At 37.0% G+C, this 24918-nt stretch overlaps 1 protein-coding gene across 1 annotated transcript in view; it reads right to left on the bottom strand.

The window, feature by feature from the left end:
- The window catches only part of ZEB1 (zinc finger E-box binding homeobox 1), a 136523-nt gene that overhangs the window by 42148 nt on the left and 69457 nt on the right, over positions 1 to 24918 (bottom strand). The window contains exon 2 of the mRNA XM_044679959.1: positions 10971 to 11171. The gene's annotated coding sequence lies outside the window, so the exon portion shown is untranslated. The remainder of the gene's footprint in view (positions 1 to 10970; positions 11172 to 24918) is intronic.

The raw sequence follows: 24918 nt of genomic DNA, 5'->3' as shown, positions 1-24918 counted from the left end.
GAGAGAGAGAGAGAGAGAGAGAGAGAGAGAGAGAGAGAGAGAGAGAGAGGGAGGGAGGGAAAGGGAGATAGAGAGCTGCCAAATTCTTTTTCCTGTTCCATGTTTTCCAGTGCTGAAAGTTACACCAGTAAAGAGACCAAGACATTTTTCTACTGTTGTTTCAAAATGCTCAAGAAGGAAATGTGTTCTGATCTAATATTATTTTTAAGTAATTGATTCAAAGATACTTTATTTTTCCAATTACATGCAAAGATAATTTTCAATATGTTTTCCAAAATTATAAGATCCAGACCATCTCCCTCCCATCCTTCCCCCTACTCAGAGCAATCTGATCTAGGCCATACATGTATTATCACCTAAAACACACTTCCACAGTGGTCATTTTATGAGTACACTCATACAAAACCAATCCTCCAATAAAACCATATGTAAACTGCTATGAAAGACAGCAAGCTTTGATCTGCTTTCGACTCCAACAGTTCCCTTTCTGGAGGTGGACAGCATTCCCTGTTGTAAACCCTTCAGACTTGTCCTAGATCACTGCACTGCTGAGAGTAACCAAGTTTTCAGATAATTATCATGCAATATTGCCATCACTGCATACAATGTTCTCCCAGTTCTGGTTATTTCATTCTGCATCAGTTCCTGCAGATCTTTCCAGCTTTCTCAGAAATCATCCTGCTTTATCATTATCATTCCTTACAGCACAAGAGTATTCCATCACCAACATGTACCACAATTTGTTCAGCCATTCCCCAATGGACAGTCCCTCAATTTCTAATTCACCGAGATGCTCTAAATAATTTTGTACAAGTAAGCTCTTTCCCATTTTTTTATCATCTCCCTGGGATACAGACCCAGTAGTGGTATTTATTACAGGATCAAAAGAGTATGCTCAATTTTATGGCATAGTTCCAAATTGTTTTCTAGAATGGTTGGATAGGTTCACAACTCTACCAACAATGTGTCCCAATTCTGCCATAGCTTCTCCAACATTTATCACTTTCTCTTACTGTCATATTAGCCCATCTGATAGGTGTGAGGTGGTAATTCAGTTGTTTTAATTTGCATTTCTCTAATCAAGAATGATTAAAACTTTTTTATATCATTATTAATAAGTTTTGATTTCTTCACCTGAAAACTGCTTGTTCATATTCTTTGATCATTTGTCAACTGGGGAATTACTTGTTATAAATTTGGCTCTGTTCTCTATATATTTGAGAAATGAGACCTTTATCAGAAATTTTTAATAAAAAATTTTCCCAGTTTGTGGTTTCTCTTGGTAACATTGGTTCTGTTTGTACAAAAGCTTTTTAATTTAATATAATAAAAATCATTCATTTTATATCTTACAATCTTTTCTATCTCTTGTTTGGCTAAAAATTCTTCCCTTCTCCAAAGATGTGATGGGTAAACTATTCTATGTTCCCCTAATTTGCTTACTCTGTAGCTAAACCATGTATCCTTTTTGACCTTATCTTGGTAGAGGGTATGAGATATTGGTCTATGCCTAGTCTCTGTCATACTATTTTTCAATTTTCCTAGCAGTTTTTGTTAAATCGTGAGTTCTTATTCCAAAAGCTAGGGCCTTTTAGTTGATCAAACAATAGGTTGCTAAAGTCACTATCTCTGTATATTATGCATCTAATCCAGTGATGGGCAAACTTGTTCCCTGTGGGCCAGATCCAGGCCATAGTTTGCCCATCACTGCCTTAAGCAATTCCCTAATCACTACATCTGGATGTGGGGCCTAGTGATTAGGGAATTGCTTAAGGCAGTGATGGGCAAACTATGGCCTGGATCTGGCCCACAGGGAACAAGTTTGCCCATCACTGATCTAATCTATTCCATTGATATACCATTCTATTTCTTACCTAGTACCAGACTGTTTTTTTAAATTTTTTTTATTTTATTTTAAACCCTTAACTTCTGTGTATTGGCACCTTGGTGGAAGAGTGGTAAGGGTGGGCAATGGGGGTCAAGTGACTTGCCCAGGGTCACACAGCTGGGAAGTGTCTGAGGCTGGATTTGAACCTAGGACCTCCCATCTCTAGGCCTAACTCTCAATCCACTGAGCAACCCAGCTGCCCCAGTACCAGACTGTTTTGATAACTGCTGCTTTAAGTTTAAGATCTGGTACTGCTAGGCCACCTTCCTTTCCCTTTTTTCATTAATTCTCTTGAGATTCTTGACCATATGTTCTTTCATATAAAGTTTGTTATTATTTTTTCTAGTTCTATAAAAATTATTTGGTAGTTTGATTGGTATAGCACTGAATAAGTAAATTCATTTAGGTAAAATTGTCATTTTTATTATATTAGCTTGGCCTACCCAGGAGCAATTAATATTTTTGAAATTGTTTACTTCTGATTTTATTTGTGTGAAGTGTTTTGTAATTGTGTTCATATAATTTTTGTGTTTGTCTTGGCAAGTAGATTCCCAGGTATTTTATATTGTCTAGAGTTATTTTAAATGGAATTTCTCTTTTTATCTATTGCTGTTGAACTTCGCTAGTAATATATAGAACTCCTAATGGTTTTGAATCCAGCACCTTTACTACAGTTATTATTTCAACTAGTTTTTTAGATGATTCTCTAGAACTCTCTAAGTATACCATCATATCATTGGCAAAAAGTGATAGGTTAGCATCTTCATTGCCTACTTTACTTTAGTTCCTTCTATTTCTTTTTCTCCACTTATTGCTAAGCTAGCATTTCTAGAACAATATTAAATAATATGGTGAGAATGGGCCTCCTTGTTTCACTCCTGATCTTACTGGGAAGGCATCTAATTTATCCCTGGTTTTAGATAGATACTACTTATTTTAAGGAAATGACCCATTTATTCCTGTGCTTCCCAGTGGTTTTTTTTTTTAAACCCTTGTACTTCGGTGTATTGTCTCATAGGTGGAAGATTGGTAAGGGTGGGCAATGGGGGTCAAGTGACTTGCCCAGGGTCACCCCAGTGTTTTTTAATTGGAATGGATGTTGTATTTTGTTGAAGGCTTTTTCTGCATCTATTGAGATAATCATGTGATTTCTGTTAGTTTGGTTATTGATATGGTTAATTATGTGGATGGTTTTCCTAATAAACCAGTCTTTCATTCCTGGTATAAATTCCACTTGGTTCTGGTGAATAATTCTGGTAATAGTCATCCCTCATTAAACTGCAAGTTCACTGATCACAGCTTTACTGTATTTTTGGAAAAAATACATTTAATTTTGTGTCGTGAGGTTTTCACTATATTGCAGGACTTTGCAGATGCAGTACATATGCCACTACCACTTGCACAAGTTTGCCAACGTGAGATTGTACACAGCTGAGCACAAAGTGGGCGTTTCTGTGTTCTGTATCATGGGTGCTGATTGGCTCAGTATTTATAAGCATGTGGGAAAGGTTAATAAGAGTGTGGAAAAGGTTTATAGGAGAGTGGGAAGGGTTTATAAGGCCTTAAAATATACATAAATATATAAATAATAAAATAAATATAACACTGCTAATTCGTGGATTTTCATGGATTGTGGGGGACTCTGTAATGTAACTCCCGAGATAGGTGAGGGAGCACTGTATTGCTATAGTCCAGGGATGGTGAACCTTTTAGAGACTGAGTGCCCAAACTGCATCCCTCATGCCTCATGTGAGTTCCTGCCCCACCTTGGGCTGTTGGACAGAGAGGTGGGTGATGGTAGAACTGTTGGGATACATGGAGAGGGGGAGGGGAGCTGCCACTTTTGCATGTGTGCCATAGGTTCACCAACATGGCTATAATCTTTTTGCTAGTATTTTATTTTAGATTTTTGCATCTGTATTCATTAAGTAAATTGGTCTATAATTTTCTTTCTCTGCTTTTGCTCTTCCTGGCTTAGGTATTAATACCATTGTTCTGTAATAAAAAGAATTTGGTAGGACTCCTTTTTTGTCTGTTTTGCCAATTAGTTTACATAGTATTGAGATTAATTGTTCTTTTAAGTGTTTGATAGAATTTATTTGTGAATCCATCTAGCCCTGAGGATTTTTTCTTAGGGAATTCTTTGATAGCTTGGTCAATTTCTTTTTCTGAGATGGGTTTATTTAAGTATTCCATTTCCTCTTTTCTTAATCTTGGCAATTTATATTTTTCTAAATATTCCTCCATTTCATCTAGATTGTCAGATTTATTGGCATATAATTGGGCAACAAAGCTCCCAATGATTGCTTTAATTTTTTCTTCATTAGTGGTGAATTCACACTTTTCATTTTTGATACTGGAAATTTCATTTTCTTCTTTTCTTTTCTTTTTAAATCAAATTAACCAGTGCTCTATTTTATTTGTCCCCCCTCCGAATAAAACCAACTCTTGGTCTTATTTATTATTAGTTCAATGATTTTCTTAATTTTAACTTTATTAATTTCTCCTTTGATTTTCAGAATTTCCAATCTAGTCTTTAATTGGGGATTTCAAATTTGTTCTTTTTCTAGTATATTTTAGTTGCATGCCCAATTCATTGATCTGCTTTTTCTCTATTTTATTGATGTAATCTTTTAGAGATATAAAATTTCTTCTAAGTGTTGTTTTGGCTGAATTCTATAAAATTCGATATGTTATATCCTTATTGTCATTCTCCTTAATGAAACTACTGATTGTTTCTATAATTTGTTCTTTGACCTACTCCTTTTTTGCATGAGATTATTTAGTTTCCAATTAATTTTTGATTTGTCTTTCCATGGACCCTTATTGATGATAATTTTTATTGTACTGTGGTCTGAAAACGATGTATTTATTATTTCTGCTTTTCAGTATTTGGTTGCAAAGGTTTAATGCCCTAATACATGGTCAATTTGTATATATGTGCCATGTACTGCTGAAAGTAAGGTCTGTTTCTTTCTATTCCAATTCAATTTTCTCCAGAGATTTATTAGTTCTAACTTTTGCAAAATTTCATACATTTCCTTTACTTCTTCTATTTTTTGGCTTGGTTTATCTGAAAGGGAGAAATTGAGATCCCTCACTAGTATAGTTTGTCCATTTCTTCCTAAAGCTCATTTAAATTTTGCCTTTAAAAATTTAGAGGCTATACAACCTTTTTTGCAAGATGCAATTTCCTTCCTCATCTCTTTTACTTAGATCTAATTTTTACTTTAGCTTTGTCTGAAATCATGATCCCTACTCCTGCTTTCTTACTTCAGATGATGCACAATAAATTCTGTTCTAGCCCCTTACCTTTACTCTGTGTATCTCCCTGCATCAAATGTGTTTCTTATAAACAACATATTGTAGGATTCTGGTTTTTAATCCACTCTGCTATCTGCTTCCTTTTTATGGGTGAATTCATCCTATTCATATTCACAATTATAATGACCAACTGTATATTCCCCTCCATCTTATCTTTCCCTTTTGATCCTGCTCTTTCTCCTTTCACTGTCCCTCCTCACAAGTGCTTTTAATCACCCCTCCTCACTTACCCACTATCACCCCCTTGGCTTGCTCCCCTCCTACTTTATAGGGTAAGGTAGGATTCTATACCTGAATGAGTCTGGTCATTATTCCCTCTCTGAGCCAGTTACAATGACTGTAAGGTGTTAGCATTGCCTGTCACCACCTTCATCTTCTCCTTTACTGTAATAGGTTTTTGTGTCTCTTTAGACAAGATTATTTACCCCATTTTACCTCTTCCCTTTCTTTCAGTGCAATTCTTTTTTTCATTCCTTGATTTTTTTTTGCATATTACATCATCCTAATCAGCTTATAAGAATTGATACAGGGTAAGGTAAACAGAGTCAAGAAAACAATATACCCAATGATGATAGCAATGCAAACCCAAACAAACAAACAAACAAAGAAATGACAAAGAAATAAGACTAACCATGTGTAGTAATTATAAGGATCAAACATAGGCCTAAAGAAAGATGAGAAAACATCCTTTTTTGTTACAGATGTGGGATACAACAGATGTGGGATGCTGGGTACTCTGTCAGTTACAGTCAGTGCTGCTGGTTCTGCTGAACTATTATAAAAATATTTATCATTACAGAAAACGTGATGGATATTGGGTGGAAATGGATGTATTTGGGGGGAAATGGTAATAAATGAAAAAAACAAGAGGCCAATAAAACTCTTAAAAGGTTATGAAGTGGCAACTTCATGACCAATATTCTTCCTAAAGTAGTCAAGAGCAGTGGAGCAGACAGGCAGCCTGGAAACAGGGTGTGTTAGATCCAGCAAAGCCACTTCTTCTCAAGTGTCTTTACCGATGAAAAGGGAGAGATGACAGCAACCCCCAACGAAGCAGATATGTTAGCATTTCTAATAGGCCACTTATCATTGCCAACAATGGAAACTTGGACTCTTACTACTTGGAGTTCCACAAAGAAGCAGAAACAGCACTAAAGAAGACAAAGACAAAAAGGAAAGCCAGACCAACCAAATATACAAAGGAAGCTGTGCTGGAAGTAACACTCTGAAGAGCGCTAAGGGAATGATTTTAAAAATATATAAGAAAATAAAGATTTGGAAAAAAAACTCAGACTCTATTATGACCATAAAAGGAACTAAGCAGACCTCAATCAACAGCCAGTTACTCACACCATAAAATCTTTATGAGACCCACCCGTCCCCTCTAGGAATATGGAAGGGGAGCAGGTGGGCTCTCTCCAGGACTGGGCCGGAACTCGCTGAGTTCCTGGCTTGGAAGGTACAACATGCCTCTCAGACACCTTCCATGACACCTCTCCCACCCTCCTCTGTGGCTCTGCCATCATTGTCAGAAGAAAAGCAAGTCTGCTCCAAGTCAAGATTTGTCAGAGGGCACAAGGCTGTGCAGATGCTCCTGGTGATGATGGAGGATGCCAGGCTTGAACTGAATCGAAACCTCCTCTACACATTCTATCACTGTGCAGAGAAAATTCGTCTCACGCTCACAGGCCACAAAGGAGAACAACAAGTGGAGGAAGAATGTTCTTCACTTTTTTGAGCATTATGAATTCATCTGACGGTCTGGTGAAGCCTATGAACCCCTCTCAGAATGTTTTTAAGTGCATAAAATAAACCTCATGGGATTACAAAGGAAAACAATTATACTGAAATAAAGATGTATTTTTTTAACCTGATTTTACAGCCTTCCTGAGATCTATCCATGTGGATCATGGCCTTCAGGTTAAAAACCCTGGTTCAGGGGGCGGGGAGGAAGGACAGCTAGAGAGCTGGGTAAATCTGGCCTCAGACATTTTCCAGCTGTGTGACCCTGGGCAAGTCATTTAACCTCCACTGCCTAACACTTACTGCTCTTCTGCTATGGAACTAATACAGAGTATTGATTCTAAGATGGAAGGTAAGGGTTAAACCCTGCAGCCCCGGCTCTAGACAATGACATGCAGTGACATGGGTGGCTGCCTGACATTCCATCTTGGAAAGGAGCAGCAGACAGACAATGATACAGGCTCAGAATCAACTAGGAGGGTTAGAGCAGGCTAGATTGTAATGGGTAAAAGTCCTAAACTGCTTCTTGCCACAAAAATCCAGGCTAAACCCCAACACTTTTCTGGTAATATTAAATTGATATACTTCATGGAACACTATAATCTCTGAAAGTTTGAAATCTGCAGGTCACCAAATGGACAATGGAGACACGCTTATATATTTCTAATAGTGACTCACGTACAATGATATAAAATATATTATCCATAAATATGTATAATTTGAGAAAGTGATAGGCTGGTCACGATGGGAACAAACAGATAATAGATGAATAGCTGGAGTACTGCACTTAGGCAATGAGGTGGCAAAGCAGATGGTGTGCTGGGCCCAATGGCAGGAAGAGCTGAGTTCAAATCCTACCTCAGACAGCCTGGCAAACCATTGGAACTGTTTGCTTATTTCCTCAACGGTAAAATGGGGATAATAACAGCACATACCTCTCAGGGCTGTTGTTATAGTTTACATTATTCTGTTGTTGTGTTTTTAGATCAAATAAGATAATATTTTCAAAGTGCTTAGCACAATGCTTGACAGATAGTAGGCACGTAATAAAATAGTGCACACCTTCCCTCCATTCCCTGAATGCTGTATTATGGGAAGATATGGACCAGATTTGCGTAGGATGAAGGGGTAGCTTTCAATCCATGCTGTAGGAGGGAGAATACGTATTGATCAGATGACAGGGAGTGCGCAGGACAGTGACTCCACGTTTCAGGATGAGGCAGTTTTAGAGGTCTTGCACTCTTTGACAACTCAAATTCTAGAAGGTGGAGGAACCTCCAGAGCTGAGAATAACATGGCCTTGGCTCAATTCAGAGCTTTCCTGCCTCTTTTTCTTCTCAGAATCTCTGGCACTGACCCAGGCAGAAGAGAGATCTATAGGACTGTCTCCCTCCATTTCAAAGCCAGATGACTTCTTAGGAGCTTCCTTAGGTACAGAACTGGGGCCCTGAGGATACTCTATGTGGACCATGAATGCTTTCCTGAACTGTTCACTTTATGTCCCTGGATGTTTTTATTTATGTCTATCAAATAATAATAAAATATAAAATCCAAAATACAGAAGATCCTTCAAAGTAGGGGTTACACCATTCTTTGTTTTAATCTCTAGTGCCCAGTACTGTGTTTAGTAAGTAGTAAAAAAAAATCACTGATTCTTTTAGTGCTGTTTTTGTATGAAAAATATAATCTCTAGCCATGACATTTATAACTTAGAATTCTTTCAAGATGTTTTCAATAAGTCATTTTTATTTGTCCTTTTAAGATATAGGAAACAACCTGGAAAAAAGGCCAATTGTGAATTATTTCATTGACTAATTGTGTAGATTGGCTTCTCATTCCCCAATGCTCACCCATATTCAGAGGCCATTTCTGGCAGGAAGTATATAAGGAATCTCTCACTCTAGAAGGACTTGGCTCAATAGGAGCACTACTTTTGCTGCTGGGGATCCTACCTTTATGTGGATGCCTTCTGATGTATTATTCTTCAAACTTTGAGGCCTGAGCTCTTGACTCCTTTGTTCTTGAGTCTCCTATTCTTGCCTGACTTCCTCCATTTCAGCTTTTATTTGCTACATGATGACTGATGTCTCCTAATTCCCTCTATTAATCAATAAAGGTGGATACTTAGAATATTGTAACTCATTAGGAGTATTTAAGAAAAGATTGGTCTGAAAGGCAAATGAAATCACAGACCATAACCCTTTGGTGGTTCAACCAGTCCAAGATCAGGTCCTATTTCCTCTAGTATTTTGCCCCTCACAGACATAAAAAGACCAGAAGTTTAACATGAGGATTCCCTGTGGACCCTGGCCAGGTCTAGCAAAGGCATACTTACAATTTTAGCTCCTTGTGCTTTATTCTGGCAGAAATCCCTCTGCATGCTGAGATGATGGTGGTGGGTGCTACCACATATTATAACTATCCGGGCTCCCTTGCTGAGTCTTATAGGAGATGCTGGTTTTAGCTGTTATCAAGACAGGTTGAAAAATATACCTTCTCTAAGAGCTTAGCTATCAAAACAATCATGGGCTCAGCTGATTCAGCACCACGGCCAGCACCCTGCTCACTGACCTGACAGCCTGCTTTTTCTTTACTGACCCTCCCCGGACTTGACTAGTAGACCATTTGATTTATAATTCGTGCCTATCTCTCTTCTGGCCAAATTCCAGGCCCTGATTCTTCATTAACATGTTGCTTTACAAGTCCTGGCACAAAAGGCGACCTCATTTAATTTAAATAATGACAAAGACTGGCATTACAAAATTTTAAAACAGGAAAATGCCTTAGACATCATTTAGGTCAAATCTCATAGAAGAAGTTAAACAATTTTTCCAAAGTTACATAGTCTTATTTTTGCAAAGCAGACATTAAAACTCAGGCCTTCTGATTACTAGTATTTTTTTTATTATGCCACAAGTGTGTAGTATTTCATTGAAATTTTAAAGTGTATGAAAAAAAATCCTGAAAATATATGCAGGATTCTAAATACAAGTGCACCTCATGTTATTCTTAATAGATTTATTCATGAAAAACTGTATGGAATTTTTATAAATTGAATTTCACTTTATATGCACTAGGATAGCTTATTATTTAAATGAATCTCAAGATGAATCCTCTTGCAAAGGGAAGAATTTCTTTATAATGAAAATAATACCTTCCTGGGTTATCAATTTCTACATGTTTAGATTTTGGCATAATGGATAGTTTGATATTTGTAAATGTGATTATTATAAGCTGGGTGCACTATATAGGTATTTGGTATAGTATCTTATAGGAAATGAAACTTGGGACTAAATATCTCAAAATAGTACACTACTCTCATATGAAATGCTTTGAGTTAAATTTAGCAATTAGAGCTATTGAAACTGGAATGGGTTGCTTTAAGAAAAGTTGGATTTCCCATCACTAGGGATCTTTGAGGAAAAGCTGCACGCCCATTTATTAGGGATACTGTAGAAGGGCCTCTTGGTCAAGAATGGAGTGGACTGCTTGGCTTCTTAAGTCCCTTCCAATTGTGAGAGTCTGTGATCCTGAATTCCTTGAAAGAACACTTGAAAGTGTTCTAACAGGGCAGCTGGGTAGCTCAATGGATTGAGAGTCAGGCCCAGAGATGGGAGGTCCTAGGTTCAAATATGACTTCAGAAACTTCCTAGGTGTGTGATTCTGGGCAAGGCACTTAACCCCCATTGCCCAGCCCTTACTGCTCTTCTGTCTTAGAATCAATACACAGTATTGGTTCTAAAGTGGAAGGTAAGGGTTAAAAAAAAGTGTTCTTAACCATCAACATATTGTAATGGCTAGAACTTCATGGTTAGAATAGCTAGAATGTTATGACCCCAATTCTAATTTCAGTGGGTCAGCATTTATCATCTGAAACTATCTTAAAGTCACATGATAGGTAAAATAATAATCTTTTTGCTCCTTGGTTTTGTTAAAACATTTTCACTGGTAATTTCAAAGTTTTTGTTCATGCAATTTCAATTTAAAAAAAGTATCAGAATCAAATAAAACATACCATCATCTTCCCAGCAACTGCTGGTACTTCCTTCCTGTTCATGGCTTTCTGGTAACACTGTCTGGTCTGTTGGCAAATCATCTTCTGGCACACTAGCATCACAATCCCCTGCATCAGTAACACTTTCTTCTTCCACAATATGTAGTTTATCCTCATCATCTGAATCCGAATTTGTTTCTACCACATTATTGTAATTTGTAACTGAAACAAAAGAATAAATAACAATCAAAATCTGCCAATAACAATCACAATTTAAATGCAAATGGAAAATACTTCAGGATAAGTATAATATGGTTATTTTTGTAATATATTATTATTATTTTATAGTTAGATAAATGTTAAAAATCTATTTGAATTATACTTGTTTGTAAGACTATTTAAAATTTATTTCTGGCCTGGATTTGTGATTTCTCATGTGTAGGGATCTCACATATACAGGAAACCCCCTCCACTATTGCAATCCTGCTGCACTATATAAGTTAGAGAGATTTGCTTACAGGGATGAGAGGTTAAATGACTTCCTATAGCCACATGTATCAGATTTATCAGAGGTGGAGCTTGAATTCAGGTCCTCCTGACTACAAGGCCAGTCCTTGGATTCACTACAGCAGACTGTGTAAATAGAATTAGCTCGAGCCCATTAATAGTCAAAATTCTACTCAACCCAGGCGTGCTAATGATGTCACTCCCACCTCCCTTAGTGGGGAGGGGAGACCAGTTACCCACACGTGACAATAAGTAACAAATCAAGAATAAGGGGCAGTCCAAATCAATGTAGAACCTGCCATTTGTCCATTTGAATTAGAGGTGGACCACAGGAAGTGATGAAAGACACGATCTCTTTAAGTAAGTTAGTGAACTTCCTGTGGGGCAGTTGCCGTCTCGAACTGGGAGCAGAAGCATCTCCTGAGACCACAGACAGATTACGCTCTATACTGTCACATGGTTAAGTTAGGCTGACCTCCTTGGCCTAGCTGGGCCAATTCTAAACTCTGCCTATCTGGCTGTTGGGCCTTGTGGCTTACAGCTTCATTTATTAAGCTTTATAACCTTCTTCTCTCTCCGTCCAGGCCTTTGGCCTGGACTAGCCTCTTCCTTTTTTCTCTTTATTCCTACTTTTTACCTACCAGACTGTAAATAAACTCTTCAACCCGATGCTGACTTGGGTCTGATTTAATTACGGAATCAACCTGAATTGTTGATTCCTGGCGGCCACATATTTAATATATATCTATAAATATCTAAATTTTCCTTCTTACAAGACTAACCTCTTTTGCAAAAGTATAATAGTTAGTGAAACAATACTAAAAAAAGTGAAACAAGTCAAATCCCTTAATAACAAAGCACTACTATGAAAATAAATTTATCACATCAAAAGTATTTAAAAATCTTCACATGATCCATAGATAATCTAAATTCTAGTTTATAAATGGACCAGTCAACATCTAAAAATGAATTTTTAAAAGTTCATTATTTACCTACTATGTGAAAAAAGCGTTCAGATAGAGTCCCACCCCAGCAGGTGTTTGAACAAATAATTACAACCACTGTTAGGTTTATACAATACAAAGTGAAATATTTAAGTAAATTTTAATATCCCCCAGTTTATTCCAAAATAACTTTTAAGTAGTTGACTAATTTGGTCAAATTTCACAAACAACTAAAAGGTATTAAGGTATGTTCTAAATTCAATTTTTGGCTCAATCTGCTATAGTAAAATAAGGTGAAAACCAATTAGAGTTTTCAAAGGGGCTTAACTCCTGTGATTTTAATGTATTGAATTTTTACGTGGAGACTTATGGACATGGGATTTCACTAAGTTCAAGAGGAGTTCAAGAAATCACCAATGTGTTTACAGTGTAATTCTTCACAGAAAATAACATGTAATATATAACATGGTTCCGGAATCCCAATAGCATGCAAATTATAAAAATAAATTGTTTTGGTGCTTATTTTGAAGAGGGGCAGACCACCCAGCTGTGAGCAGAGCATTTATTACTTGCTAAGAACAGAGCAGGGGAGGAGAGTAGACCAGTAAAAGAAAAGAGGAGAGATTTTGGCCTCCCTCTGCTCTCACTGTTAACAGGCAGCAGAAATTGCTCTCTTACCATTCTTGCCAAAAGTAGTTCAACTAAACTCTTAAAATACCCACTAAGTAAAATACAACAAAATCAGCACTGCGCAAGAAAGAAAAGGAGATAGTGAGAAAAAAGAAGTGTGTGCAAAAAGGCTCAAGGAAATGGCTGCTTAAAGGATTGTGATCTCAGAAATGCTAAGAAAACCCTTTGGTCCATTTTAAAATAAGGTTGGCCCTGATATTGGACCCATCACTTTGAATGAACAAAAACCCACTTTTTAGGGGTCAGGGGAGGGCATTCTATCACTTTCTCTTTCCTATGATCATTTACCCACTTTAATAGCGCATTCATATAATTCAATGCAAAACAGGAAGACAGTGCATTCAGGATACTGCTTTGTTCATAGAATTTAGTGACACCATTGAATAATTGTGAACAAACCAATGACTAGTCAGTAAGTCCAGATGACCCAACTAAAGTGTTATTTAGACTTTCCATTTATGTCACTGCTGACTTGTCAAAACGTCCAAGTTTAAAAGTTAAAAACAATTTAGAAAATTAAATTATTCAGATCATATCCTTGATTTTTTAAAAACTAGGTCTAACAGCATTTGTTGTGTGTAAACGTGATCTCTATTCTACCCTCATTTGTCTTTATTGTAAGTAGATGCCTCTTTCTTCCTTAGCCCTTCTGTTTGCTTTTTCCTGTCATTACCTAGATCAGTGATGACAAACCATTTAGAGACAGAGTGCCAGGCCCCACCCTGCCCCACCCCCAGACCATGCGCTGTGCCCTTCCCTCCCCCTTGCCCCACCCAGGGGGGAGGAAGTACTCCCATTGGCCTGCTCAGTAGAGGGGTGGAGGAAGTGTAGAGAGGGGGAGGGGAGTGGCCAGAGTACTCTGCTGCCTGTGAGCCACCCATTATGTGCTCCCTACTGTGTGCTCCCATTGGGCTGCTGAGCAGAGGGGTGGGGAGGTGCAGTGGAGAGGGGGAAGGAGCGGCTCCACCTGAGTCCCTCTGCCTTTCTAGTAATGAACTGGGCAGGGGGTGGGGCGGCCAAGTATGCACAGAGAGTGCTCTGTGTGCCATCTCTGGCACCCGTGCCATAGGCTCACCATCACTAATCTAGAGAATATTAGCAAAGTAGAATAGCATTAAATACTCATTCCACTCCCATAAACCATCCAGCTGGCACAGTGGGCCCGAAAATATTTTTGCTCTCCTCTATTTCACCTTGTTCTTGGGAAGAACTGGTGTGGATGGGGAGGGGAGGGGAGTGTGGCTGGGGTGGAAGGAACAAGCATTTATAGAGCATCTTCTAAGGGCCAGGCATTGGGCTAAGTGATTTTTGCTGTTATTATACCCATTTTACATTTGAGGAAAGAAGTAAACAGAGATTTAATAACTGCTCAGTCATGATGCTAATGTAGGAGACAGGATCCAAGGTCCAAGGTCAGAAAATGATTGATAACATCTTATACTGATAAGAGAGACACTGGGATGTCCTCAGAGGCAGGCATATTGAGGGAAGAGAAGAAAGGTAAAAGGTGAGAAATTAAAATATAAAAGTTTGAACCCCTCTCTCTAGGTTGAATGTCTTTGAACCTCTAGATCTTATGCTAGTAAGGATGAGAATTTGCTATACAACAAATGCTATATTTTAGCCCCATTATGACCAACCATACCTTAGATTCATCTACCTGCTATCAGTAGACAGCATTCAATCCTCATTCCCAGACACTTTTCTGTATGCATCGACTTAATTAAGAGATCTTAAAGTCTCATAATTTTTATTTGCTCAAAATTATAAGTTACTACTCTGATAAAAATCATATCAATTCTTTTATTGGCATGTGCTTTAAAATTAATGTTAAAATGGAAGCTTATTAATGTTTAATGGTTATGTACACATGGCATATGTATATATAACTATTTATGCCTCTCTATGCCCATTCATACATATTACTGAAATATGGACCTGTTTAGAAAGTCTGGATTTTGTTCATTGAGAATTTGCCTTCTTATCTTTAGTGAGCTAGCTGACACTCTGTAATTGATTTATCCATTAGGTGTCACAGGGAAGACTCATAATACTGTCTATTTGCAGATGCCAAAGAATAGAAATGCTAAATATTTTAATTTATGAACATTTGTAAGACATAAAAGTGCTTTATACTTTTTACTACCTGCCCCTTACAACAACCTTGTTGTAACTTTGACATTAAAATCTATATTTTACAGATGAGAAATCTGAAAAACCTTTGCAAGGTCACACTGATCTTAAGACAAACCCCAAAGTAGAATTCTTTAATGAGTTTAAGGTATTTCTTAATTCAGTGAATTAATATTTTTTGTTTACAGATTCCTAAATAATAATATTGTTCTTTCTGTGAGATATAGTGAAAAACCCATTCTAAGAAATTGCCTCTAGAAATACCATCTAGCTAGGAGAACTATCTCCTTTCACAGCCCCCGAACACTACATACAGGGATTGCTTAGGTCTATTCAAGTTAGGGAAAAGCAGATTTTTGGCTTGAGTTCCTTGGATAATTTTATAGACTTCAGATGACCATTTAGTCAACATTATTTAGCCAAAAGTGTTTAGTCATTAGTAGTGACATAATGGGTAGAGAGCTAATCCCAGAGTTAATGAATCATGCTTCCTAGGAATCCTTGCTGGGTGATACTGGGGCAAAGTCTCATCATCCTGGGTCTCTCTCTGAGATTCAAGGTTGCAGGGCAATTGCTTTATTGGTAGAGAGAAATGGGAGCTTCCTTAGCTAGGAGCTCCCCTCACCAATAAAATCAGGTTAAAAAAACTTAGTCCTGGGGGCAGCTGGGTAGCTCAGTGGATTGAGAGTCAGGCCTAGAGACCAGAGGTCCTAGGTTCAAATCCGGCCTCAGACACTTCCCAGCTGTGTGACCCTGGGCAAGTCACTTGACCCCCATTGCCCACCCTTACCAATCTTCCACCTATGAGACAATACACAGAAGTTAAGGGTTTAAACAAAAAAAAAATTATAAAAAAAAATTAAAAAAAAAAAACTTAGTCCAACTGTGACATAGCATTGTTCTAGGAATGAGGATACTTAGGTATAATCTTTGTATTTTAGGAGGTCTGCAATCTAAAGCAGATAGTCTAAGTTTCAGGTAACAAATGAAGAAATAACACTAAAAATAAGTACTACTTATAACAGTTACATAAAACACTTAAAAAACCAAATAAAAACCAAAACATAAGTCTTTTTATGAAAGAAATCTCATCATTTTAACACATAAAATATCCAATATAAATGTTTTCTAAATGACAAGTTAATTTTTTAAAATATTGTTTAAAAAATGAAGTTAGCAGGAAATATTTACCATGGTAAATAATTTTAATTTTAAAAAGCAATATGGACAAATGGAATATTAATCAAGTTGCTGGAGAAAAACGAAGTTAAAGCTGAATATATTCCGAAAACAGAAAAAGTTGCCAAAAAAAGTATAGGAAGTCCCCCTAATTAAACAAATACAAGAAAATAAAAAAGATCAGCAAGAGTGTATTCATTAACAGCCTACTATGTGCTACTACAAATGAAACAATGTCCACAAGCTATAGGGTCCTATTTATGGGTTTTCTTTTTCTCTAGTGGCATAAAATTAATTACGAACATATTAAGCAGATTTGAAATGGGCCCAAATCACCACCTTAGTTTGTTCAGATAGTCTTCCACGCTTCTTAAATTACTTATGTACAATTTAATTTGCAAAAATGTGAATGTTGCTTTAAAAGCTGAATTTGCCTGATGCTCAAATTTCATCAGTCCCCTCTCTGTCCCTCTGACTCCAGTCAGGAGCAGGACCCGGGCTCCAGGCCTCTTTTTTTTTTTTTTTAAACCCTTAACTTCTGTGTATTGGCTCCTAGGTGGAAGAGTGATAAGGGTGGGCAATGGGGGTCAAGTGACTTGCCCAGGGTCACACAGCTGGGAAGTGTCTGAGGCCAGATTTGAACCTAGGACCTCCTGTCTCTAGGCCTGACTCTCAATCCACTGAGCTACCCTCCAGGCCTCTTTTAAAGGAAGGGGCTCAGGTCAGTCTTCTCCCACATTTCCCACCAGCTAAGCTGCTTTCTTACTTCTTTGGTGTTTCTCTATCATGCCCTCTTGCTGAGGTCCTTCTCCCAACCTCTTCAAGAAGAAGTGGTCTTCCTTGATTAGCTTGGGACTGTGTTTTTAACTTATATTTGTGTCTCCAGTGCTTAGCACAGTGCATGGCACATATGAGGTATTTAATACATGTTTATGGTCTTACAGACTGAGCATTCATTCCCCATCACCAATTATAGCAAAAAAAATCTTGAGGGAATTGAATTTGATATTTATTTTATTCTCTGCTTTCCTCCAATATAATACATGATTTCACAAATAATATAAAATAAGAGATTCAAGAATTGTAGTCCTAGGTGAGGAAAATTTCCATTGGAATGAGATAAATGTAGAGTAGAAAATAGTAATAGCCAAAAATTATACCACTTTTAGGTTTGCAGAGTATTTTACATATATTACTAACTTAATATTAGGAAATAAACCTATTTAAATGAAAAGAAGAAACTTGGGATGCATTTTGTATGACAAACTACTCATTTTCTATAGCTTCATAAGCCTACTCCAAGTGGGTGAAATGCCTTTACATTCTATAAAAATAGACATAGTAGCATCTCTGAGCTCTGGATGAATTGGGGTTTGGTAGAGGAAGATATGGAAAAAATAGTTAAATTTGGAAACAAATTAAGTCAAAATTATTATTAACTTACTTAAATAAGTTAAATTTGATACATTTAGATACAAATGCTCCTCTAGATACAAAATCAGAGCAAAAATCAATGGAACAAAATCAAGAATAGTTTATATAAATCAAGAAGATTCTCTATATGACAAGAGCTTTTGAGAAAATTCTAAAGATGTCTGGAAGAAAATGGGTTTAGACCAGAATCATCTTCTTATGTTATTTTAGCTAATACTCCATTCGCCCACATTGCTTTTGAAATTGATATTGTGTACCATGACATATGTTGCTTGCTAACTTATCATTCATGATAGGTTCTGAATTGCTAAATGACAACTATAAAATGCTAAAATTTTTAAAAATTGAGAATGGAAGGCAATACTTTTCACTAATGCTAGGGAAGGAAGCAAGATAGAACCCAGAATAAAAAATGTTAATTATGTTTACATAATTTTATTAATTAAAATGTTTTTAAGAATAAAATTAAAAATGTTAATATGGGAAACTGTCAACTGAGAAACATATCTTTGCATCAAATATATTGATAAAAATTGCTATACAAGATTTATAGGCTGTCCCATAAGTCTTGGTGTAGTGTTAAGCTTTGATAATGAGAAGTATAAATTCTATAAACTTATGAAAAACAATATTTTTAATTACTTACTTAAAATTTCAAAATATTGCTTTGTTTCTCATTAAAGTTCATCTAACTGTTTAATTGATTTGTGAACTTTGTAAAAACATTCATTAGTTATTTTTCAGTGACTTAAAGAACTGCATGTATAATCCTAGACTCCAAAGAATGAAGTTTTAATGCTTACATAATGGTCTTGATATGAGTCTACAAGAAAAAAAAAAGTTTAAGAGAGATAAATCAGATGATTGGGTGGCCAATCAAGAGAATCTCTTCTTCAGATCTTCTGGCTTAAGGAAGGACTACCCAGAAACTATTTTGCATACCACAGATAATGATAGGGTGTCCTATCTTGCTAAAATTAAAACTTTATTAAGCAAAATTCACAAAAATTTAAGTAACTCTACTTAAAATTTTATTTTTTTCCTGAGCTTATAGAATTTTTATGCCTGGAGTTATTAAAGCTTAAAACTGTACTGCAACTTTTGGGACACCATTTGTAGGGAATTAGTACAAATAGATGATCCAGAGTCATTTCCCAAGAAATAATTTTTTACAAAAAAAATTCTCCAGTTTAAAGTGCTTTTCTCTTTTAAAATATTATCTTATTTTTGTAGCTTACTTATTTCTGAATATAATCCCTCCCTCAAGCCTAAGTTAAAGCCTAACCTTTTAACAAGGATTTTAGAGAAAAGGTCAGCAAACTTAGCCAATACATCAACCATGTCTGACAATGCAATATGCCCATTCTCCTACCTCTGCAGAGAAGAAAGGAAGACATATTTTCTCAACTTTTCTCTTCAGCTATTTAGCCATCATAATCAAGCTAAATTTCATTTTAAATTTCATTTTTTGAACTAATTTTCAAAGTAATTATAAAATAATGACAACAGTACTGCTTCATATCACTAATAAAAGAAATGCAAATTAAAACTTTGAGGGCTTCATCATGTACCCAGCAAAATGGCAGAGTTGGCAAAAGCTAGAAATAATCCATGTTTGAAGTACTATTGGAAAACAAATTAGCCAATGCTATGAATTGGTTCAACTATTCTGGAAACCAATTCGTAATCATGCCAGAAAAGTCACTAAAATGTTCAGAGCCCAGAGATCCTACAATACTGGGCATATATCTCTGGGATGTCAGTGACAGTAAGGAAGGCCAAAATATTACTATTACCAAGATATTCCTAACACTTTTTGTGGTGACAAAAAGCTGGAAATAAAGTAGGTACCTTTGAATTGGGGAATGGCTGAACAAATTATAATATATGGATGTTACAAATAAAGTATATGACTTTTAATGAATATGAGGAATTCAGAAATACATGGGGAAAGCTGGTATATACTGATGCTAGGAAGCATATGGAACTAAGATAACTACATACATAGTGATTATAATAGTAGAAATAAACAGAACATTAAAAATAATATGTATTATTGGGCCCTAATGAGAAAAATACCTCTCCCTTTTAGGACAGGTAGAAAATTATAGGTACAAAGCTACATACATTATTAGAGGAGATCACTTTCAATGAGATGATGCTTAACTTTTTTTTATTACAAGTTCAATAAGTAGACAGGGCTGTACCTAGAAATTGCTGTGGTATCAAAACAAAAGAAATAAATATGTGCTTTAATTAAAATGGAAAATTACAAGGCCTTAAATAAATGAGAACAAGCATATTTGTCTACAGTATTTAAAAAATCAACAGAAACTACACTTAGGGGAACTGAGTTTTGTAACTTGGAAACTGAGTGAATTTAAAGTAATCTATCTTAAAGTTCTTCACTTTTCTACTTTGCTTTTCCAACTAGATCTCACAAATCAAAAACTTTCTTAATTAAGGCATAAGATTCTTAGGGCAAGAGCCATATTTCTTATGTTTATATCCCCCTAAAATGCCTAACACACAAATACTTGAAGATTCAATCAAAAGAGTGATTTTTTTTGGCCAGATTAAAAAAAAGTAGAAAAGTGATTTTGGGGGGGGGTGAAGGGGTGACAGAGGCAAGAGTGAGAGGAGGATGCCCAAAATGTTGTCTATTCAATTTGTGAAGGGATATGTTTTCATAAACCTCTTTTCTAGTCAACCTTACTTGAAAATGCTCTCCTAGGCTCTCCACATTTCCTCTGTAAGCCTCCCTATTTATAGCTTTCTAATGCTGGCATCTGACAACAGGCTACATATAGCATTAGTGTAGAAAGGATTTCAGGTCACATTGGTTTTTTGAGCCAAACAAAAGGTAGAAACACAAGTGACAGTGTCGATTTCAAATACAAGGGCAATTATGTATGATGGCTTTTATATAAGGGATCTCATATTTAAAAATGCTCCCTCATGGTTGATCTCATTAAAATTGCAGTAAAGCTTATTTCAAGAGTAGGGGAAAAGCCATTTCAGCCATTTTCTTCTTTGATCTAACTGAATATCAATTCTTTCTCACATTTTCATTTCATAATTGATTGTTCTTTGTTACGGAAGTAAAGAAGATATTACAAAGTTTTAAAATAACTTGAAGACAATATTTTGAAATGTAAACAGGTGGGGAGAAACTCTCCAGTTTTTAAATTGATCAAGGTGAAAAACAATAAAACTACAAGAATATCATCTTTGGAAGCTGTGGTTACTCTTTCTGACAACTGAATATTTAGTAAAATACTGCTTTAGTACACACACCAAATCAAAATCAGGGCTTCCAAATTATTTCCTTTTTAGCATATTTGGAAATGTTAAATTTGTTATTCAGTGGTAGGAGCTGATATATATGCTAAAGAAAAACAGTTGGGGTTAGTACTGGTGAAGAGAATGTCTAGGATGATTAGTCTTTGAAAAAGAGTATGAGTAACAGGGAAGAAATGGACTAGGCTAGAAAGGCTGGAGGACTGACACAGATGGAAGAGGCAGAGAGGAAGTGAAACAGAGTAGCAGCTGCATAAGTAAGTTCTGCAGGGCAAAAGAGGGAGGCCTGCCAAACTCAAAATGTGTAAGCTGCTGTGAATTCTGGCTGGCCAAGAATGAGGCAGTGATTGCTCCTTGAAAAGGACAGGCAAGGAGCTTCCTGGGGTGGAGCCAAGATAGAGGAGTAACTAGAGCAGCAGCTCCCTGTCACCACCAGAATCCTCTCCGACCAAGATTAAAATATCACCACAAAATGAATATAGGAGTGAAAGGACCAACAAGGAAACAGAGTGAAACAACTTTCAAGAAAATAAAAACCAAAAGGGGTGAGAGGAGAGCAGAGTCAGCAAGAGGCTGTAGCAAGTAGTGAAGAGCAAGCCAAGAGCACTGCCCGCTACCACCCTGCCCCAATCTATTGTCCCAGGTTCAGAACTTAAGACCAAGACAACATTCAGATCTTGAGATCCTGCTGGGGCAAATGGTAGTACAGGCTAACTCACACCCCTTGAAATTTCAAACTTGTGGAGAAGTCTGGAGTCCCAGCCCACAGCAGTCTGGGCTGAAGAACCCAAGGACCCAAAGCAAAGTCTGGGCTTGGGATGAGGACATAATCCACAGTTTGGGGTGAGGACACAGTTCTCAGGGGGAGCTCCCCCCTTTTTTGTCCAAAATTAAGGGTGGAGCTCCAGGACAGGGCAATCAACTGTCTGCCTGATTGGATCAAGTACACAATGAGACCAAAAACTTTGAGTCTAAGCCCCTGACAAGTTCAGAGTGAGATCAAAATCTTACAGCCAACCAGAGGAAAGTCTTTAAGCTATCAGTATTTCAAGGGTCAATTGACTCAGTAGGGGTAGGGGGCTCTCAGAGCTCTCAGTCCTCAGACCATCTGATAAAATAAGCTGAGAATAACATCAAGGAAAGATTGAGCATACCCCAACTTCCCATAAATAGAACCTACCTGTAATTAGATAGGAAAAATGAGCAAAGAACAAAAAAAAAAGCACCTAACTCAAAAGAATTCTGATGGACACAAAGAGAAAGAGTACAGACATAGAAGGGGACAGTGAAAGCAAAGGAAACACATGCAGAGTCCAAAACAAAAATATGGATTAGACACAGAGTCTGGAAGAGCTCAAAAAAGACTTCAAAAACCAGTTAATAAGAAGGTGAGGAAAAGTGAGGAAGAGAAATTAAAGTGATGTAAGAAGAAATGGGCTAATTGAAAAAGGAGAACCAAAAACTGACAGAGAAAAATCAGGTCTTAAAAATTAGAAATGGCCATCTATAAACTAATGATTTTCATGAGAAGAGAATCAAAGGAATCAAAAAGACAGGCAAAGTCTGTGAAGATATAGGACTTTTTTCTTTCATTTTATTGCATTTATTCCAAGGAATAGTGTTTGATTAGGTTCCCCTGGTGTTCATCTAACCCTAACCAGCTCTTTCTCAAAACCCTTTAGTTCTGCATGGACCCTGGAGGTATCTGTTCTTCTCAAGGAGCTTTCTCTTTTGTAGTGTTCTCTTCTCTACTGCTAAGTGTCTGCTGATCACTGTCTATTTTGGCCTTTTTTCTTTCCCTTGTCATGATTTTCTTTCTTATTTGTTTGTACATCTTAAGAATTCCTAAGTAAAGGTCGCCTTCCTTTTCATTTTCAGTGAGTCATGCTATAATCTTAAATGCTCATAAACAGTTGGGAGCTACCTTGAGTCTATGGCTCCTTTTAGCTTTTCCTGTGGCTGCTTGGACCTCTTTCCAAATTTGGACCCATTCTAGATTCTTTTTTAAATTAAAAAAATTTTTTTTTAAACGCTTACCTTCCGTCTTGGAGTAAATACTGTGTATTGGCTCCAAGGCAGAAGAATGGTAAGGGTAGGCAATGGGGGTCAAGTGACTTGCCCAGGGTCACACAGCTGGGAAGTGTCTAAGGCCAAATTTGAACCTAGGACCTCCTGTCTCTAGGCCTGGTTCTCAATCCACTGAGCAACCCAGCTGCCCCCCCATCCTAGATTCTTAAGAATTCTAAAGGCATCTCAATGCATTTTTCTCTCTGACTCTCCCTCCCTCCCTTTTCTCTCCCCCCTTCTCAAAATCAACCAGACAACTCATGGGGATGTGGAGGTATTAGGAGCCAGTTTCTTTATAATAAATTACCTCATATGATTTATATTTTTGATAGGTATACAATTTAATTAATTGTACAAAACTGATCAAGGGAACATGATGAATTTTGATGGAGTCAAGGAGAAGTGAGTCTTTGGAATTCTGTTGCACTTTTCTAATAGAGGGGTTATGGATGTACTGAATGGTATTTTGTTGAGGGGATACAGTACAATTCTGGAACTGATTTGATTGGTTTGGGTTCTACTTCCAAGCTCTGGATCACCTTTTTATTGGGAAGGGATAAAAATTGGTCCTTTAGAAGATTCTGAAAACGTTGAACACAGGCTAGAGAAATCTAGATCTGAGAGTGGATTGTGTTCTGGGGCAGAAAAAGTCTGTGTTTTCACACAGGTTCATTTTTGTGGCCTCTTAGGGAGCCTTAGAGAACATGTTGCTATTTCATATCCTCTCACTAATGCTATCCAAGAAGAAGAGAGCAGAAGGGCAGGAAGGGGGAGGAGAAGGGGGAGAGGGAGAGAGACAGAGACAGAGACAGAACTTATTGACATGCCTTTAGAATTTATTTTATTTCATTTTTTTTAGAAAAAAATTTCCCATGGTTACATGACTCATGTTCTTACTCTTCCCTCCATCCCCCCAACCTGCCCCCCCGCAGTTGACACACATTTCCATTGGTTTCTTCATGTGTCATCAATCAATACCTATTTCCATATTATTGATAATTGCACTAGGGTGGTCGTTTAGTGTCTATATCCCAAATCATGGGATATAGATATCAACCCATATGTTCAAGCAGTTGTTTTTCTTCTGTGTTTCCGCTCATCATCATCATCATCACATTCTTCCTCTGAATGTGCATAGTGTTCTTTTCCATAAATTCCTCAGCCTTGCTCTGGATTCTTGCATTGCTGCTAGTTGAGAAGTCCCTTATGTTCAATTGTACCACAGTGTATTAGTCCCTGTGTACAAAGTTCTTCTGGCTCTGCTCCTTTCACGCTGCATCAATTCCTGGAGGTCTTTCCAGTTCACATGGAATTCCTCCAGTTTATTATTCCTTTGAGCACAATACTATTCCATCACAATAGTACTCCAACACAATTTGTTCAGCCATTGAAGGGCATACCCTTATTTTCCAGTTTTTTGTCACCACAAAGAGCGCAGCTATAAATATTTTTGTTTAGAATTCTTTAGAATCTAGGATGGATCCAAATTTGGAAAGGGGTCCTCCAAAATTTTTTTGCCAAAGAATAGCCTCAAGCAGCCACTGAAAAAGCTGAGAAACATAGACCCAAGGTAGCTCCTAACTGTTTATGAGCATTTGAGATTAAAGTGTGACTCAATGAATGAGTTGACTTGTTGTCTAAAATGAAGCCAATATAAGGAATGATGAACTGGTGAATTTTTATAATAACTGGAAAAACCTCCATGAACTGATGCA

The sequence above is a fragment of the Gracilinanus agilis genome, chromosome 5 (genome assembly GCF_016433145.1).
Source record: "Gracilinanus agilis isolate LMUSP501 chromosome 5, AgileGrace, whole genome shotgun sequence".
Taxonomy (NCBI): Eukaryota; Metazoa; Chordata; class Mammalia; order Didelphimorphia; family Didelphidae; genus Gracilinanus; species Gracilinanus agilis.
The sequence above is the reverse complement of the archived record's forward strand: the minus strand, read 5'-3'. Positions and strand labels throughout refer to the sequence as shown.